Source organism: Pan paniscus, chromosome Y, assembly GCF_029289425.2.
Source record: "Pan paniscus chromosome Y, NHGRI_mPanPan1-v2.0_pri, whole genome shotgun sequence".
In the NCBI taxonomy this organism is placed as follows: Eukaryota; Metazoa; Chordata; class Mammalia; order Primates; family Hominidae; genus Pan; species Pan paniscus.
Genome location: NC_073273.2, coordinates 9655560 through 9675480, shown reverse-complemented (window position 1 = coordinate 9675480; position 19921 = coordinate 9655560). Strand labels below are relative to the sequence as shown.

Sequence of the window (19921 nt, the reverse complement as noted above, 5' to 3'; positions counted from 1 at the left end):
TAATTTTTCTACATCTTCAACTTATAAAAACTGGTACTTATGTTGAAACTTACCTTTAAAAGGTGAGTCAAATTAGTCATTGTCCTTAAAATTTAGCTTGTTGACAACTGAAAATTCACTTTTGTCTTGAAGTTCCCTCTGTCTGTGGTAAAGGCTAGATTGGAAAAATAAAATTCATGAATATGAAGTTCTAATAATGGAAAACCCAAGAGCATCAGGTGGCAAAAAGCCTTCTGTTACTCAAGAAAATGCTCTGAAAAATTTCTTTTCTCTTTTTTTTGTAAAGATTACTCCACCTCACCACCATCATGAGGCACTGTTCTCAGCAATTAATACCTGCTTACTCAGTTACTCACTGTAACTATGTTATGCTGTGAAGTGGGTACTACAGTTGTTAAGGAAGAATAATGTTGGACTCTGAATGCTACTCCTAGGAGTTTACTTTTTCAATAATAATAAAACATTTCCAAAACAATTTCTGCATATAATCAGCATGAGCCAGATGAGGAGGCATTAGCAGAAAATTGAGTGACCAGAGTGCCCTACTTGGCATATGTGTGCGTCTTATCCTTCCTTTTCACTTATCACAAGTACAAAAAAAAATAATAATAACCTGGCCATGTGTGGTGGATCATGCTTGTAATCCTGGCACTTTAGAAGGCTGAGGCTTGCAGATATCTTGGTCAGGAGCTTGAGACCATCCTGGCCAACATGGTGAAAACCCGTCTCTACTAAAAATATAAAAATTAGGTGGAGCCAAGATGGCCAAATAGGAACAGCTCCAGTCTACAGCTCCCAGCAAGAGCGATGCAGAAGACGGATGATTTCTGCATTTCCAACTGAGGTACCGGGTTCATCTCACTGCGGAGTGTTGGAAAGTGGGTGCAGGACAGTGGATGCAGCATAGTGAGCATGACCCAAAGCAGGGTGTGGCATCACCTCACCTGGGAAGTGCAAAGAGTCAGGGAATTCCCTTCCTAGTCAAAGAAAGGGGTGACAGACAGCACCTGGAAAATCGGGTCACTCCCACCCTAATACTGCACTTTTCCAATGGTCTTAGCAAATGGCATACCAGAAGATTATATCCTGTGCCTGGCTCAGAGGGTCTTATGCCCAAGGAGCCTCACTCATTGCTAGCACAGCAGTCTGAGATTAAACTCCAAGGGGCAGCGAGGCTGGGGAAGGGACGCCCATAATTGCTGAGGCTTGAGTAGGTAAACAAAGAGGCTGGGAACCTCGAACTGTGTGGAGCCCACCGCAACTCAAGGAGGCCTGCTTGCCTGTGTAGACTCCATCTCTGTGGGCAAGGCATAACCAAACAAAATGCAGCAGAAATCTCTGCTGACTTAAATGTCCCTATCTGACAGCTTGAAGAGAATAGTGGTTCTCCCAGCATGCAGCTGGAGATCTGAGAATGGAAAGACTGCATCTTCAAGTGGGTCCCTGACCCCCGAGTAGCCTAACTGGGAGACATTCCCCCACTGGGGGCTGACTGACACCTCATACAGCAGGGTACTCCTCTGAAACAAAACTTCCAGAGGAACGATCAGGCAGCAATATTTGCTGTTCACCAATATCCGCTGTTCTGCAGCCTCTGCTGCTGATATTCAGGCAAACAGGGTCTGGAGTGGTCATCCAGCAAATTCCAACTGACCTGCAGCTGAGTGTCCTGACTGTTAGAAGGGAAACTAACAAACAGAAAGGACATCCCCACCAAAACCCCATCTGTATGTCACCATCATCAAAGACCAAACGTAGACAAAACCACAAAGATGGGGGAAAAAACAGAGCAGAAAAACTGAAAACTCTAAAAATCAGAGCACCTCTCCTGCTCCAAAGGAATGCAGCTCCTCACTAGCAATGGAACAAAGCTGAATGGAGAATGACTTTGACCAATTGAGACAAGAAGTCTTCAGACAATCAAACTACTCCAAGCTAAATGAGAAAGTTCAAACCCATGGCAAAGAAGTTAAAATCCTTGACAAAAAAATTAGACGAATGGCTAACCAGAATAACCAATGCAGAGAAGTCCTTCAAGGACCTGATGGAACTGAAAACCAAGGCAAGAGAACTATGTGATGAATGCACAAGCCTCAGTAGCAGATCAGTTGGAATTTGCTGGATGACCACTGCTGTATGAGATACAGCTACTACTGGATCTGTACTGAATCTGCTACTGGATCAACTGGAAGAAAGGGTCTCAGTGATGGAAGATGAAATGAATGAAGTGGAGAAGAGAAGTTTAGAGAAAAAGGAATAAAAAGAAACAAAGAAAGCCTCCAGGAAATATGGGAATATGTGAAAAGACCAAATCTACGTCTGATTGGTGTATCTGAAAGTGACGGGGAGAATGGAACCAAGTTGGAAAACACTCTGCAGGATATTATCCAGGAGAACTTCCCCAATCTAGCAAGGCAGGCCAACATTCAGATTCAGGAAATACAGAGAACGCCACAAAGATACTCCTCAAGAAGAGCAACTCCAAGACACATAATTGGCAGATTCACCAAAGTTGAAAACAAGGAAAAAATGTTAAGGACAGTCAGAGAGAAAGGTTGGGTTACCCACAAAGGGAACCCCATCACACTAACAGCTGATCTCTCAGCATAAACTCTACAAGCCAGAAGAGAGTGGGGGCCAATATTCAACATTCTTAAAGAAATGAATTTTCAACCCAGAATTTCATATCCAGCCAAATGAAGCTTCATAAGTGAAGGAGAAATAAAATCCTTTACAAAGAAGCAAATGCTGAGAGATTTTGTCACACCAGGCCTGCCCCAAAAGAGCTCTTGAAGGAAGCACTAAACATGGAAAGGAACAACCAGTACCAGCCACTGCAAAAACATACCAAATTGTAAAGACCATTGAGGCTAGGAAGAAACTGCATCAACTAACAAGAAAAATAACCAGCTAATATCCTAATGAAAGGATCAAATTCACGCAAAACAAAACAAAAGCCAAAATGGACAAATGGGATCTAAAGAAACTGAAGAGCTTCTGCACAGCAAAAGAAACTACCATCAGAGTGAACAGGCAACCTACAGAATGGGAGAAAATTTTTGCAATCTACTTATCTGACAAAGGGCTAATATCCAGAAGCCACAATGAACTCCAACAAATTTACAAGAAAAACAAAAAAAAACCCCATCAAAAAGTGGACTAAGGATATGAAGAGACACTTCTTAAAAGAAGACATTTATGCAGCCAAAAGACACATGAAAAACTGCTCATCATCACTAGCCATCAGAGAAATGTAAATCAAAACCTCAGTGAGATACCATCTCACACTAGTTAGAATGGCAATCATTAAAAGTCAGGAAACAACAGATGCTGGAGAGGATGTGGAGAAATAGGAACACTTTTACACTGTTGGTGGGACTGTGAACTAGTTCAACCATTGTGAATGTCAGTGTGGCAAGTCCTCAGGGATCTAGAACTAGAAATACCATTTGACCCAGCCATCCCTATTACTGGGTATATACACAAAAGATTACAAAACATGCTGCTATAAAGACACATGCACACGTATGTTTATTGTGGCACTGTTCACAATAGCAAAGACTTGGAACCAACCCAAATGTCCAACAATGATAGACTGGATCAAGAAAATGTGGCACATATACACCATGGAATACTATGCAGCCATAAAAAATGTTGAATTCATGTCCTTTGTAGGGACATAGATGAAGCTGGAAACCATCATTCTCAGAAAACTATCACAAGGAGAAATACCCAAACACTGCATATTCTCACTCATAGGTGGGAATTGAACGATGAGAACACAGGGACACAGGAATAGGAAAATGACACACATTAAGAAATACACCTCCCTAGCTACAAGTTTCATTTGAATAACTTGATTTCCATAAATAATGCCAATGCACTTACACCAGTTAAAATGTACCAATATCTGGATCTCTGACTCATTGAAAAATTACTGAGCCAAGTAAAAACTCCAACAAATATATTTCTCTACATACAATTTAGCCCGGAATAACTTGAATTCTATCGATAATGCCAGCCCACATACACCACTTAAAGTCTGCTAATGTCTAGATTTCACATTGTCTGCCTGGTCCCAGGAATGTGCCTAACTAGCATAGCTTTTCCTTCATATATTAAATAACTTTTTTTTGTATTGAGCAGCAATCTTTTAATCTCAGGGAGAAAGCAAAGTCTCTCTCTGTAGGGGTTTTGCTTTGTGGATTACTCTCTAGCATTAAGAAGAGAATCTGTACGTCAGGTGCTTATTTGTTTGGATTCTTTTAAAACAAGAAAGAGCATAAATATATTGAATCCTAGATGTCTACTTTAAAATCATCTATCAAATATCTTTCTTAAACAGTAGAGAGTACTTGATGGTTATTTCTGTTTAACAGCTTCTGCAAAAGAAGAATTATCTAGCCCCAACTATAATTCTTGAAAACCTGGTATTTGCTTGGCTTCTTTATTACAAGATTCTAGCAAATTTTGTATCATAAGACACATTCATTTACTTAATCCAGTCTATCATTGTTGGACATTTGGGTTGGTTCCAAGTCTTTGCTATTGTGAATAATGCTGCAATAAACATACGTGTACATGTGTCTTTATAGCAGCATGATTTATAGTCCTTTGGGTATATACCCTGTAATAGGATGGCTGGGTCAAATGGTATTTCTAGTTCTAGATCCCTGAGGAATCGCCACACTGACTTCCACAATGGTTGAACTAGTTTACAGTCCCACCAACAGTGTAAAAGTGTTCCTATTCCTCCACATCCTTTCCAGCACCTGTTGTTTCCTGACTTTTTAATGATTGCCATTCTAAGTGGTGTGAGATGGTATCTCATTGTGGTTTTGATTTGCATTTCTCTAATGGCCAGTGATGATGAGCATTTTTTCATGTGTTTTTTGGCTGCATATGGCACATATACACCATGGAATACTATGCAGCCATAAAAATTGATGAGTTCATGTCCTTTGTAGGGACATGGATGAAATTGGAAATCATCATTCTCAGTAAACTATCACAAGAACAAAAAAACAAACACCGCATATTCTCACTCATAGGTGGGAATTGAACAATGAGATCACATGGACACACGAAGGGGAATATCACACTCTGGGGGCTGTTGAGGGGTGGGGCGAGTCGGGAGGGATAGCATTGGGAGATATACGTAACGCTAGATGACGAGTTAGTGGGTGCAGTGCACCAGCATGGCACATGTATACACATGTAACTAACCTGCACAATGTGCACATGTACCCTAAAACTTAAAGTATAATAATAAAAAAAGAAAAATGTTCACACACACACACCAAAAGACACATTCAGTATCTGTCTTATAAAAACGGTATGCATAATGTGTATGCATAATGTGGTGTGCCAATATACATATGTTTATGTGTATTGTGTATGCCTTCCAGCTGTAGTGAAATTTAGCTCTTCACCAATCATCAGTGACTGAATTTTCTTTCTTGGGACCCCAGAAACTTAGACTGTCTAGAGTTTCATTTGCTATATTAGCGTTGCACAGAAATTATAAAAATGTAATGAGAAAGAAAAGGGGAGAAATATAAACTCTATGGTTTAGCTTCTAATCATAAATCAACATAATTGACTTCACCCCATTTATCTCAACTTGAACAACCAAATTTTTCAAAAGCTTCTTAACATCTCTGTGATTTATAAAAAACACAGATTGGGTTAAGAAACCTTGAAAATATAATATCAGAAAGTTCTACACGTATGCCTTTCTTTACAATTTTCAGAAGATATAGTCCAACGCTATCAATTTTTTATAGGCACCTGAGACTCTAGATATTAAAATACTTAGATTTTAGAATATTTATCTTCATTTCTAGCATCTAACCACTAGATGTTAAAAGCAACCTTAAGAATTCCACTCCCAGTCATGAATCAGGCTTAGAGTAAAATCTATTGATCTATAGAAAACCCTAGAAAATCACAAGGAATGTGTGTCAGCTCCATGAGCTCATCAATAATTGTTCCCCTTCCACACTATGCTTCAGCCATGGTGATCTTGCCATTTTTCCTAACAAGATAAGCAGGCTTATGCCAGGAGTCTTTATACTTTTTGATCCTACTGCATAATTACAGGCTTATTCTCTTGTTCTTTCATTTAGATATTGACAGTCTCCATGTAAGCAAATTATTTTATAAGTTTTTTATATACAACCAAAACGTACTTGGTAATATAGAATCCTGCCTAATGTATTTTATATGGAATTGATAACCTTATTTAAGAACAAAGCAAAAACAAAACAAAACCGACTTTATACTATTACCACCTAATATTCAGGAATCCAAATTAGTAGATTGACTTACTTTACTCAACGTTAGTAACAGGTAAAATTATAAATCTTCTAAATATAAATAAACTCATGTGAAAATACAATTATCGCTTCATAAATAACAAGTAATTAAAAAATTGTCTAGACCTTGGAAACCAATAATTATTTATATCAACCAATCAAAGAGTTAATCAAGAAAGACAAGTTGAAACTGCTGGGAAATTTTTTGCAGTCTTTCCATTCAACCATCCAGGCACAGATGACGTTTCAAAAGTTAAATTCCACATTCGCACAGTGAGGCTGGGATTTCTGATCTAGGAAGGTGTGAAGAATAACATCTGTGCTAATTTATTGAGTTTGTTCTACCCTTTAGGGGTTACATAAATTATTGATGAGGCACACTTATCTCTGTTTTGTCTGATGCAGAACTGATTTATGGTTAAAAATGTTAAGCACAGGAAACTAACATTTAAGTCCTGGGAGCAAAGGATACAGTTGATGTATAAAATAGACAACGTGTAAAATAAAGTAAAAGATGAATAGATCTTTATTTCAAAAAAAAATCTTGATGTTCAAAAGTATTAAAATAACCTGAGGTATTTAAAAACTTAGTTACATAAACATAACAGAAGATATTTTCAAAAATGCACAAAACTCTAAGCATTAATTCAGAAAATTAGCTATAGTTTTAATGTGAGAAGAAGGTGAAGGCTAATGCAGAATTTTAAGCTATCTCCCTACATGATAACGGGGAGTGTTAATACAGACCCAATTTTAAAAATTGATCTTTTTATATTACACTCTGTCAAAACGCTGTTGGAATTCCAGCTAAGCCTTAAACAACAAAGGGCACATCTTGAATAAATAAAGAATACCTGACTATCAGAGTTAACATCTTATAATATTTTAAATATAGTGTTCTAAAAAATAAAAGCACAAAAAATCCCACAAAATTATGGCTAATGTGAAGTAAAAACACAAACTGAAACTGTCCTAAACTTTTTAGACAAAAACTTTAAACCTGCAGTTTTAAGTATGAAAAAATAAAAAATGACAGATGAAAGATAAAAGATCAACATGGGAATATCAGTGAGATTGGAACAGGAATTAAAAGAAATTAAAGAATGTGTAAGCAGAAACTCAGTTGTATGTAAGAAAACCAATCACCCCTTATTCAGTCTGTGACCCAGGAAATAATCAGCTATATGTATATTATGACCCTAAGTGCTTACCCTGTGAATTCTGGTTTGAGGTATATATTAAATCAGAGGGAGAAAAAGAAGGAGAGTTTATAGATCAACATGAAGAAGCCCCTCCCTCCTATAAAGGGCCTATTCTCTTGTACTTTGATGCCTGCCAGGACGGGGATGATCATAATCTTAAAACAAAGCAAAACAAAACAAAAACAGAAGCAGTCCGCGGTGGTTTGACACAAGAAAGGTTTAACAGCAGCAGTCTCAAACATCTAGATGGAGACCACAAATCGGATACCCAGACTGTAACATTCAGTGATCTATACTAACACAGCTCCTTAAAGCCAGAGCTACCTTTTTGGTCTAAAGGATGCACAGCACTATTACGAGTTGATAGACAAGGAGCCGGCCCTGGAATTCTGCTGCTAACTGTCAAAAAGGCTAGAAGTAAGCATTTTGATCAGTCAATGCCTGAGCTTTCCCCATCAACCAAAAATGTGTTTGTTCAACTAGCTGAAAACATAGCTGGCGGCTGAGGAATTTCCTCATGCTATGTAAGTGTAGGAACTAATACGGGGGACCAGTGGCCATGGGGGGCAAAGGAATTAATGCCACAAGATAACTTCACTTCGCCAAACCCTACCAATAAGCCAGCAGCCTCAGCCAGTGTTTGCTTGTTGCAAATCTCCATAATTGGAAAGTCTTGCATTGCCTGATGGGAAAAGGCAGAATGCTCAAAAGGTAACTTAACTCTTTGTTCAGGGCTCAGTCCTTCAGAAGTTAATCTGAGTGGGCCGGTGCATCTACATAATAAGTATCCTCCTCAACCCCATCAGTCCCTCTGATTCCTTAAAAAAGTCCTGCCAGAAGACAAATTAAAAAAGAAAACCTGAAAAATCTAGAGATAAGAAGCACAATTACTTGGATTAAAAAAAAAAAACTATTAAATAACTTTAACAACAGATTGAGCTTCAGTAAATCTGAAGACATAAAAATTGAAACAGCCTAAAATGAGAGCAAATATCTTTGTGTCTTGTCGATGAAAATACTTTAAAATTTCCTATTCTGGAGTGTTCTGAAGAAGAAATAAGAAACCGCTTGAAAAGAAAGGTTGGTGGAAATTTTACAGAAGTGCTGATTTTTCACCAACTGTTTCCTGTTCTAGTTTCCAGCCCCTTTGTATCTCCATCTTATAAGTTGGGCAAATAATATTTTTCTTTCTCCAGAACAGTGTTAAAAACTCAGGTGAAATGGCTACTGAAGAGCTAATATTGGAAGACCAGGTTAGAGTAAGAAAAGAGTTATTGGTCCTTCAAACTTCAGAGGAATATGACACATGTACTGTAAAACAGGTGCTAATCTTATTTTTAAAAGTTCTTAGCTTTGGCACTAACACTATTGCTCATGGCCTTATAAATGTTTGTTATCAAATCTATCTAATTAAACCCTGTATGTGGTGTCTTTGAGTAATCATCTTGATTGTTTTCTTGACCTATTTTCTCTTAAAAGGTTTTTTTTAACTCAGAAAGCTCAACATCATTAATCAGTAGAGAAATACAAATCAGAGTCACAATGAGATACCACCTCAGGCCTGTCAGAATGGTGACTATTAAAACGTCAAGAAATAACAGATGCTGGAAAGTCTGTGGAGAGACAGGAAGACTTCTAAACTGTTGGAGGGAAAGTAAATTAGTGTCGACACTGTGGAAGACAGTGTGGTAATTTGTTCAAGGATCTAGAAACACCATTGACCGAGCAATGTCATTACTGGCTATCTACCCCCAAAATACAAATGTTTCATATTTGAAAGATACCTGCACGTGTATGTTTATTGCAGTACAATTAACAGTAGCAAAGACATAGAATCAACTCAAATGCCGACTTTACTCAGAGAACATTATCAACTAGATACAGAAAATGTAGTATATATACACAAAGAAATACTTTGCAGCTTCAAAAAGCAATTAGATCATGTCCCTTGCAAGGACATGGATAAAGATGGAACCATCATCCTCAGCAAAGTAACACAGGAACAGAAAACCAAACACTACATTTCCTCACTCGTGAATCAGAGCTGAACATTGAGAACACCTGACACAGAAAAAGAAACCACACTGGGGGTGGAGCCAAGATTGCGAATAGGAACAGCTCCAGCCTGCAGCTCCCAGTGTGAGTGAAGCAGAAGACGGGTGATTTCTGCATTTCCAACTGAGGTACCGGGTTCATCTCACTGGGGAGTGTCGGAAAGTGGGTGAAGCAAGAGTAAACACATTCAGAAGCTAGCAGAAGGCAAGAAATAACTAAGATCAGAGCAGAACTGAAGGAAATAGAGACACAAAAACCCTTCAAAAAATCAATGAATCCAGGAGCTGGTTTTTTGAAAACATCAACAAAATTGATAGACATCTAGCAAGACTAGTAAAGAAGAAAAGAGAAAAGAATCAAACAGATGCAATAAAAAATGAAAAAGGGGATATCACTACGATCCAACAGAAATACAAACTACCATCAGAGAATACTGTAAACACCTCTATGCAAATCAACTAGAAAATCTAGAAGAAATGGATAAATTCCTCGACACATACCCCCTCCCAAGACTAAACCAGGAAGAAGTTGAATCTCTGAAGAGACCAATAAGAGGCTCTGAAATTCAGGCAATAATTAATAGCTTACCAAACAAAAAAAGTCCAGAACAAGATGGATTCACAGCCAAATTCTACCAGAGGTACAAGGAAGAGATGGTACCTTTCCTTCCGAAAGTATTCCAATCAATAGAAAAAGAGGGAATCCTCCCTAACTCATTTTATGAGGCCAGCATCATCCTGATACCAAAGCCTGGCAGAGACACAACAAAAAAGAGAGAATTTTAGACCAATAACCCTGATGAACATCGATGCAAAAATCCTCAATAAAATATTGGCAAACCAAATCCAGCAGCACATCAAAAAGCGTATCCACCATGATCAAGTGGGCTTCATCTCTGGAATGCAAGGCTGGTACAATATACACAACTCAATAAAGATAATCCAGCATATAAAGAGAACCAATAACAAAAACCGTATGATTATCTCAATAGATGCAGAAAAGGCCTTTCACAAAATTCAACAATGCTTCATGCTAAAAACTCTCAATAAATTAGGTATTGATGGGAATATCTCAAAATAATAAGAGCTATCTATGACAAACCCACAGCCAATATCATACTAAATGGGCAAAAACTGGAAGCATTCCCTTTGAAAACTGGCACAAGACAGGGATACCCCCTCTCACCACTCCTATTCAATATAGTGTTGGAAGTTCTGGCCGGGGCAATCAGGCAGAAGGAAAAAATGGTATTTAATTAGGAAAAGTGGAAGTCAAATTGTCCCTGTTTGCAAATGACATGATTGCATATCTAGAAAACCCCATTGTCTCAGCCCAAAATCTCCTTAAGCTGACAGACAATTTCAGCAGAGTCTCAGGATTCAAAATCAATGTGCAAAAATCACAAGCATTCTTAGACGCCAATAACAGACAAATAGAGAGCCAAATCATGAGTGAACTCCCATTCACAATGGCTTCCAAGAGAATAAAATACCTAGGAATCCAACTTACAAGGGACGTGAAGGACCTCTTCAAGGAGAACCACAAACCACTGCTTAATGAATTAAAATAGGATACAAACAAATGGAAGAACATTCCATGCTCATAGGTAGGAAGAATCAATATCGTGAAAATGGCCATACTGCCCAAGGTAATTTATAGATTCAATGCCATCCCCATCAAGCTACCAATGACTTTCTTCACAGAATTGGAAAAAACTACTTTAAAGTTCATATGGGGCCCAAAAAGAGCCTGCATTTCCAAGTCAATCCTAAGCCAAAATAACAAAGCTGGAGGCATCACGCTACCTGACTTCAAACTATACTACAAGGCTACAGTAACCAAAACAACAGGGTACTGGTACCAAAACAGAGATATAGACCAATGGAACAGAACAGAGACCTCAGAAATAATGCCACATATCTACAACCATCTGATATTTGACAAACCTGACAAAAACAAGAAATGGGGAAAGGATTCCCTATTTAATAAACGGTGCTGGGAAAACTGGCTAGCCATATGCAGAAAGCTGAAACTGGATCTCTTCCTTACATCTTACACAAAAATTAATTCTAGATGGATTAAAGACTTAAATGTTAGACCTAAAACCATAAAAACCCTAGAAGAAAATGTAGGCAATACCATTCAGGACATAGGCATGGGCAAGAACTTCATGTCTAAAACACCAAAAGCAATGGCAACAAAAGCCAAAATTGACAAATGGGATCTAATTTAACTAAAGAGCATCTGCACAGCAAAAGAAACTACCATCAGAGAGAACAGGCAACCTACAAAATGGGAGAAAATTTTTGCAACCTACTTATCTGACAAAGAGCTAATATCCAGAAGCCACAATGAAATCCAACATATTTACAAGAAAAAAAAAGAAACAACCTCATCAAAACGTGGATGAAGGATACGAACAGACACTTCTTAAAAGAAGACATTTATCCAGCCAAAAGACACATGAAAAAATACTCATCATCACTGGCCATCAGAGAAATGTAAATCAAAACCACAATGAGATACCATCTCACACTAGTTAGAATGGCAATCATTAAAAGTCAGGAAACAACAGGTGCTGGAGAGGATATGGAGAAATAGGAACACTTTTACACTGTTGGTGGGACTGTGAACTAGTTCAACCATTGTGAATGTCAGTGTGGCAAGTCCTCGGGGATCTAGAACTAGAAATACCATTTGACCCAGCCATCCCTATTACTGGGTATACACACAAAAGATTACAATACATGCTGCTGTAAAGACACATGTACACGTATGTTTATTGTGGCACTATTCACAATAGCAAAGACTTGGAACCAACCCAAATGTCCAACAATGGTAGACCGGATCAAGAGAATGTGGCACATATACACCATGGAATACCATGCAGCCAGAAAACATGTTGAATTCATGTCCTTTGTAGGGACATGCATGAAGCTGGAAACCATCATTCTCAGCAAACTATGGCAAGGACAAAAACCCAAACACGGCATGTTCTCACTCACAGGTGGGAATTGACCAATGAGAATATACAGACACAGGAAGAGGAACATCATACACTGGGGCCTGTTGTTGGGTGGGGAGAGAGGGGAGGGATAACATTAGGAGATATACCTAATGTTAAATGATGAGTTAATGAGTGCAGCACACCAACATGGCACATGTATTCATATGTAACTAACCTGCACGTTGTGCACATGTACCGTAAACCTTCAAGTATAATAAAAAAAGAAAAAATAAATAAATAAAAATACAAAAATTAGTCAAGCATGGTGGTGTGTGTATAGTCCCAGCTATTCAGGAGGCTGAGGCAGGAGAATTCCTTCATCCCAGGAGGCAGTGGCTGCAGTAAGGTGAGACTGCACCCCAGCCTGGGTGACAGAGCAAGACTCTGTCTCAAAAAAAGATAAAAACTTTGGAAATATGACTGGTGTTGATGGAAACAGAGTATTATGAGTGAGGCTGATATGGGGAAACAGGAGGATTTATTTAGGTGCACCAGCTCAGTGAGCTTATATCCAAAAAGGCTGAGTATTGAATAAAGACTGAGAAGGGTTTTTATGAGCAAACTTACAGAAGCAGACCTAAAGCACCTAATTATACAATGAACAGTTATGTAATTTACAGCATAATTGTTGACTTGCATAACTTCTTGCCTTGCATAGCTGGGTTTTGCACCTAGGTTGAAAGAGAAACAGGAACATACAGATTTTACGAAATACAAGCATTGGTAAACATAGTCATAATTAATGCTTCAGAGAAGGAGAGACAGTAAAGTAATTTGCTTTCCTTTTGAACTTTGCTTCAGTGTGGGGTATTTGTGACCCATTCCCTTGGCCTCAACTTTTTAGACAGTGTTATTTTATAACTGTCTTTGGAGTGAGATAGCTACACAGAGAAAAACATGTTTTCTTTTCATTTGAACCCTTGTCTTGCCAAATTTTTCTGTTTTTTAAAAAAATCATTTTATAGGATAAATTTAATCGAAGGCATTAGTATCATTTTATTCTTTATGGGAAAGCACGTTTTCTTCTTTTGGCACAGGTTGACATTTAGTTAGAGCTATTAACTGAGTAGCAGTGGGCCTGGCTATGTTGTTTTGGGGCTATGTAGTATGAGTAGAGGGTCGGCATCATTTTTTGGGTGCTTATTTATATCAAGGTTATGTGGGGAAAGTGTTAGCTTTCCTGTTTCTTTTGGCTTTTGATGTCCCTGCCTTTTGGTGTTCCAGATAATGCACTATTGCCACTTTTTCGGAGCATATACAGCTGCTAAGAGCTGTAGGATTTTTTCTGTCCACTTTATTTATTTGCCTCCAGTTGTTAAGAAATTTTCTTTTTATATATAGTTCTATGAACATGTAGTGTGGTAAAAGCATATTTAGAATGTGTTTAAATATGGACCTTTTTTTCTTTTGCAGCAAAAGGGCTCTTGTTAGGTCTATTAATTTTGCCTTTTGGTCTCATGTTCCAGTAGGCAAAGATCGAGCTTCTATCATTGAGTTTAATGTTACCACTGCATACTCGGCTTGTTGGATTTTTTTCTAGCTCAAAACTCTTTCAGTTATGAAATATTCAACATCTGGGTTTTTGAGGGATTGATCTGTAAGATCTCCTGGTTCAGAAAATACGTGATCCCCTGTTTAGACACAGTTATGGAGGGGAGCATCAAATTTGACTGGGAGAAGGGTGGTCGGGCTTAAGTTGTTTGCTGTATTTTAAGTAATGTAAGGGTTTTCATATAGAAGTCCTTGGTACTGCGTTATTCTCAGATTTGACAACTAGTGATGCCTTATTTGTTCATCAAAGTTTTGACTGAGTGTGGCACATGGACTGTTAGCTGCTGTCTCAAAGTAAGTGTGTTATCCTCTTGCATTAGCAAGGCAGTGGTGGCTAATGCCTTAAGGAAAGGAGGCCATCCTAGTGCCACAGAGTCTAATTGTTTAGATAAGTATTTGACTGGACAATGCTATAATTTTATAATTTCAGTGAAGAACCATATAGCCATTTCTTTTCATTTATGCCGGTACAGAAAGAAAGGCTAAGTTACATTTGGCAGACCAAAGGCTGGGACTTGAGTTAAGGGTTTTTTTGATTTTTTTAAATGATATTTGCTGTTTAGTTTGCCAGAGGAGGGTTTCGTTTTTACCCCTTTTGTAATATTATATAATGGCTTAGCCATCAGTGAAAAATTTGTGACTTAGATATGGTGGAATTTTTCTTCTTTTAAGAATTTTTTAATGTAATGCCTAGTGGTTTGTGTCAGGAGTGCACAAACAGCCTGTTTCTGCTTATGGCCAAGCTGGCATTCCACATGGCTTACTATGAAACCTACATATTTGACATTTTTAAGAATAATTAGTCCTTTTTTAAAAGATAATTTTAGCCTGTTTTTCATAGGAGATGGAGGAGGTCTTGAGTTTTTTGATAACAGTCATCCTGGGTTGGGGCTGCTAGAGGAAGGTCATCCACATACTGCAACAAGGAACAGTTAACATTTGGCAGGTTGTAGGCTTCAAAGTCAATGCTTCCTTAAAGACTGTGGGAGAGTCTTTGAACTTGCGGGAGCCTGGTCCAGGTGAGTTGAACAACTTATTTGTTTTATTGAAATGCAAATATAGGGTGACTAACTGGGGCTAAGCAGATATAAAAGAATACATTCTTTAAATTTAGGACTGCAAATCAGGTAGCACTTGCTGGAATGAGATTTATTAAAATACACATGTTCCAAAAGTGGAGTGTTTTAGAGCAATTGACATCGAGCTAAGATTTCATGTTGATAAGGCCAGTTTAAATATTTACAGATACCTGGAATAGCTTCTCAGGGGACTGGGTACTGATGAACCCAAATCAGAGTTTCTTTTGGTTTTAACATGACTACCACCCGTGCATGATGTACAGCTAATCCAAGTGGGTTGCCTTTAACCCATACTCCAGGAATGTTATTAACTAAGTGAAAGAATTTTTTTATCCCACCTGCAATTCTAATTTGCTGCTTGCACTTTCTTTCTATAAATTTTCCATTCCTTAGCCTGCAGGATGATAAGGGTTAGCACCATGCTTTTTTGGAGAGTCAGAAAGAAAGTTTTTTGTTGTTGTTGTTGTTGTTGTTGTGTTTTTGCAGCTGAAATGTAATTGGTGCTTTCAGTTTTTGGAGTAATTTTTTTTCCTTAACAAGGGAACTGGACAATTCAGGAGGTATAGGAATTCATGTTGAACTTCCCATCCTTTGATGACACACCTCCTTACCAGAACAGCTTTTTTCTCTGAGATTCCTGTGGCTTTTATAATAGTTTTAAAGCTTCAGATAGTGGCCCTAAGGGTTGAGTCAGTACTGAATGTGTAGCCCTGGTGTTTACATAAAGTCCATCAGCTGGCCTTCAACTTTTAATGTGACCATGGGCCAATGGAGTTGTAATAAGAAAAAGCCTGGTCTGTCCTAGTACCCATATCCTTTAGTGCCAGCCAGCCTGTTTAGATTCGTATTTGGTTTTCCCACAGTGAGGCAGCCCTTAGCCGGACTCTTTTATACCACAGTCCTGATTATACTTTTTATTACCTTCTGGACATTTATTCTTTCAGTATTTTTCTTTTCCATCACACACATTGTTTTCTCTCTAGCCTCGGCTGGCTTTTAAATTTTTGACTAAATTGACATCTTTCACATGCACGTGCACGTCCACATTCTTTTATATTGCTAGTCATTTTTTTAATGAGAGCTGCTGCTAAGAGATTGGCCTTTTTTAAACCTCTGATTTGCTTTTTTTTTTTTTTTTTCTTTGCTTCCTGGTGATGGTTAACCTACATTTTGGTGGCCATTTCTGTAAGCTGGGTTGTATTTGTGCCTGCAAAACCATGTATATTTTGCAGCTGGTGCACTGGCTTCTAGCCCTTGATGGGCTGCCTGAGTTATCCTCTGGCACTCCTCCATGTTAAACAATGTTAACATAAGTTATCTTCAATTTAGCCAGGTTGGATTGTGTGTTAGAAAGGTGGACTGTGTTAGATTTATGAGAGCTTGGGGCTTTTCCTTGTAGGAGGTAGTGTGTTGATTTACATTTAGGAGATCAGTGGTTGAAAAGGGCTGATAGATGAAAGTTTGCTGCCCCCCACACCAGGATGTGGTACTGGTCATTATAACAGTTGAGTCCTTGCATTTCCCTGAGAGGTATTTACATAGCTTGACCATGATCAGATTTGAGGCAGCCTGGTTCACTATCCTGAATTCCATCACTGGCCTCTCAAGGCTCCAATTCTTCCCTCTGGGGTGAAACCTGGGTTGTACTGGCAATGGAACCTAGCTCCTGGGGGCCTGTTTGCCTCAGCAAAGGGAGGTAGGCTGTGAAATATGGAGCAGAATTTTTTTTTCCTTTTGTAGTTTTTTAAAACTGGGTTTCCTTTCTGTCCTTGGGACTTTCCTTTTAACTCAGTGTTTGCTGGTGAAGCTGCTTCTATTTTCACTTTTGGCTCGGCCTGCGCTACAAGTGTTTTGCAATAAGCTGTGAAGCAGGGCTGGATTCATGTTGTTCTTGTTTGTATTATATTTAATTATGAGTTAATATAAGAAAATTGGTCTGGGTACCCTGGCTATCCTCAGACCCCTGTCATTACCTCAAATTAATGACCAATTCTTTCTGTGTGTATAGTTTTTTGGGTCACCTATTTAATACCAAAAGGGGGCCATTTTAGTTTACAGAGAGTTTTTTACCTTTGCAGGGTTAGCTTAATTTTATAGTTACCTGTAAAACTTTTCTTAAAGTTTTTTTTTTAGCATATATTTGAATGATGTATGTTGTGACAACTCTCTTCCCATTTCTTTTCAGTTATGATGCAGTGTACTCGTGCTCACTTTTTACCTTTGTTTCCAGCCAGTTAGACCATCTCCTATTATGGGGGCTTTTAGATACTACTTAGCTTTGGAGAGTTTCTTAAGCCCAACACAATTGCTGAAGTTGTGGGGTAGCTTCTTTTAGCCATATGTGGATCACCACTAGTCTTGATCAGCCCCACACTTGGCTTGGAACACATTCTTCACTAAGAGACTTGTGGTTCCTCACTTTATGGCCGATTAGCCTAGTTAGGCCTCCCCACTCACACATCATCCTTCTACCAGTTCTCATGTTCCTGATTGGGGTGGCGAGTCACTTTCACCACCTCCAGTTTCCTTCTGAGCTGATTTAGTGAGCCACTGTCACATGCTGTGTTGGTTGAGGTGTAAGTTTCTTCTGAATTGGTGAACCACTCTTGCGGCCTGCAGCACCTCTGGGTTGGATTACCAGTTATATCCTAGGAGGTGATTAGACTCCCTTTTGGTCCTTGTGGGATGTGTCCTGCCTTGGGTCCCAATACCTTACTGTGGTTTCTGAAGTGAGCTGTTCCTGGAATCGTCCTATAACCCATTAGGTACCATTGCACTGCTTGGTAGGGGCACGAGGTCACAAAACGGCTGATCTCCCCTCCAGGCTGAAGTTCTCCCAATGGTGCTCCTTGGGTCACAGGACTCCTGAGACCCAGGGCTTAAGCCCCAGGGGCAAAGGAGACAGGAAACCTGTCATCTCCACTCCTGGCTGACTGGCCAATAATGTTGTGGGAAGCAGAGGACCACAGAGATTAATATGGGGAAATAGGAGGATGTATTTAGGTGCCCTGGCTCAGCAGACTTATATCCAAAAATGCTGAGCATTGAACAAAGACTGAGGGGGATATTTGTAAGCCAAATTACAAAAGCAGAACTACAGAAGCTAATTTGACAATGACAGGTTACATAATTTATAGCATAACTGTTGAGTTAGCATAACTTTAGCCTTGCAGAGCTTGTAGCCTTGTAGCTGCATTGAAAAGAAAAAAAAACAGTAAGCTTCAAATCTTACTAAATACAAGCATTGGGAAACATAGTCATAATTAATGTTTCAGAGAAGAAGAGACGTTATAGATATTTATTTTTCTTTTCTTTTCAGTGCAGACACTGAAGCTTGAGCCTGGAATTGTGGAGTCAGTTCTCTCTGCTGTGGGACCCATGTATGGGTAGAAGTCTCCTCATGACTCAAATCACAGCCTTGGTAACCCACTGGTCCAGTTCCTAAAAACACCCACTCCTTAGTGTTTCAAGAATCATGCTCTAGAGTCCACTGCCACGTTTGAATTTATTGCAATGTTATGGAAATGAGAACTTTATCTAGGCCTGGCACTGTGGCTCACACCTGTCATCTCAGCACTTTTGGAGGCAGAGCTGGGAAGATTAACTGAGGTCAGGAGCTTGAGACTAGCCTGGCCAACGTAGTGTAGTACCATTTCTACTAAATATACAAAAATTAGCCGAGTGTTGTGGCCTACTCCAGTAGTCCAGGCTACCTGGGAGGCTGAGGCAGGAGAAACACTTGAACTCAGGAGGCAGAGGTTGCAATGAGTGGAGATCATGTCTCTGCACTCCAGTCTGGGTGACAGAGTAAGACTCTGCCCTCACTCACCAAAAAACAAAAACATAAACAAAAACAAAAAACAAAAATGTATCTGTTTATATTTCAATGCCAAAATATTTTAAATGACTTTTTAATGATGCGTATAATTTTTCCAAGTTTAGAAATAACCTCCATTTGTTTGCTTTCACATATTTTGTACATTTGTTTTTTTCTTAATAAACTGAGTCTATTGACAGAACTATGAAGATGCTTATTTATACCATATCTCATGTTCTACATGTCCAGTGTAGCAAATATGCATTATCCACTTATTTGCTAAAAGCCGTCCTTTTTTCTCTTCATAATTTAGATGATTCTCAAATATCACTCATCATTTTGCAATCTGATTCTAACTTCTATACTGCCAAATGGTCTGCAGAATTAATCTAAAAAAAAAAAACGAACAAAATAAGTGAAGGCTGACAGAGTAAGTAACGTGATTCAGCTGAAGCTAGTCAATCAGAAAGTTGTACTTACCGAAACTTTTGGTCTGGAGGGATGGAGAGGCTGTGCCTTGACACAATGGGTGATTGCTGGGGCATTCTGTCAGAACAAGGACTGGGGAAACCACATGTAATCTGTCCAGATCTAAGGTTCAGAAGGAACTAAGGCAAGAATATTACCAGGTGCATGAAGATAGCAAGAGGTTTCTAAAGAGCTCTATTAGTTCAAAAATAAATTGTTATCCTTGCAAATAGCAAATTATGATGCATAAGATCCACAAAACTAATGATTCAAACACCTAAGTTAATTGCACTGGCAATAATAAAATGCATGAAAGTAACAGGCAGCAAAGGAAAGACAGCTCTTAGTATCTAAACACCTCTGTGTGTAAAGGAGGCACTAGACCTTGCCAGTCTGTCCTGCTGACTCTCACAGCAACCCTCTAT

General features: G+C 38.8%; 1 pseudogene; it reads right to left on the bottom strand.

Moving 5' to 3' along the window:
• Window positions 1–19921, bottom strand: part of LOC129393059 (centriole and centriolar satellite protein OFD1-like) — a 54036-nt pseudogene that overhangs the window by 12835 nt on the left and 21280 nt on the right.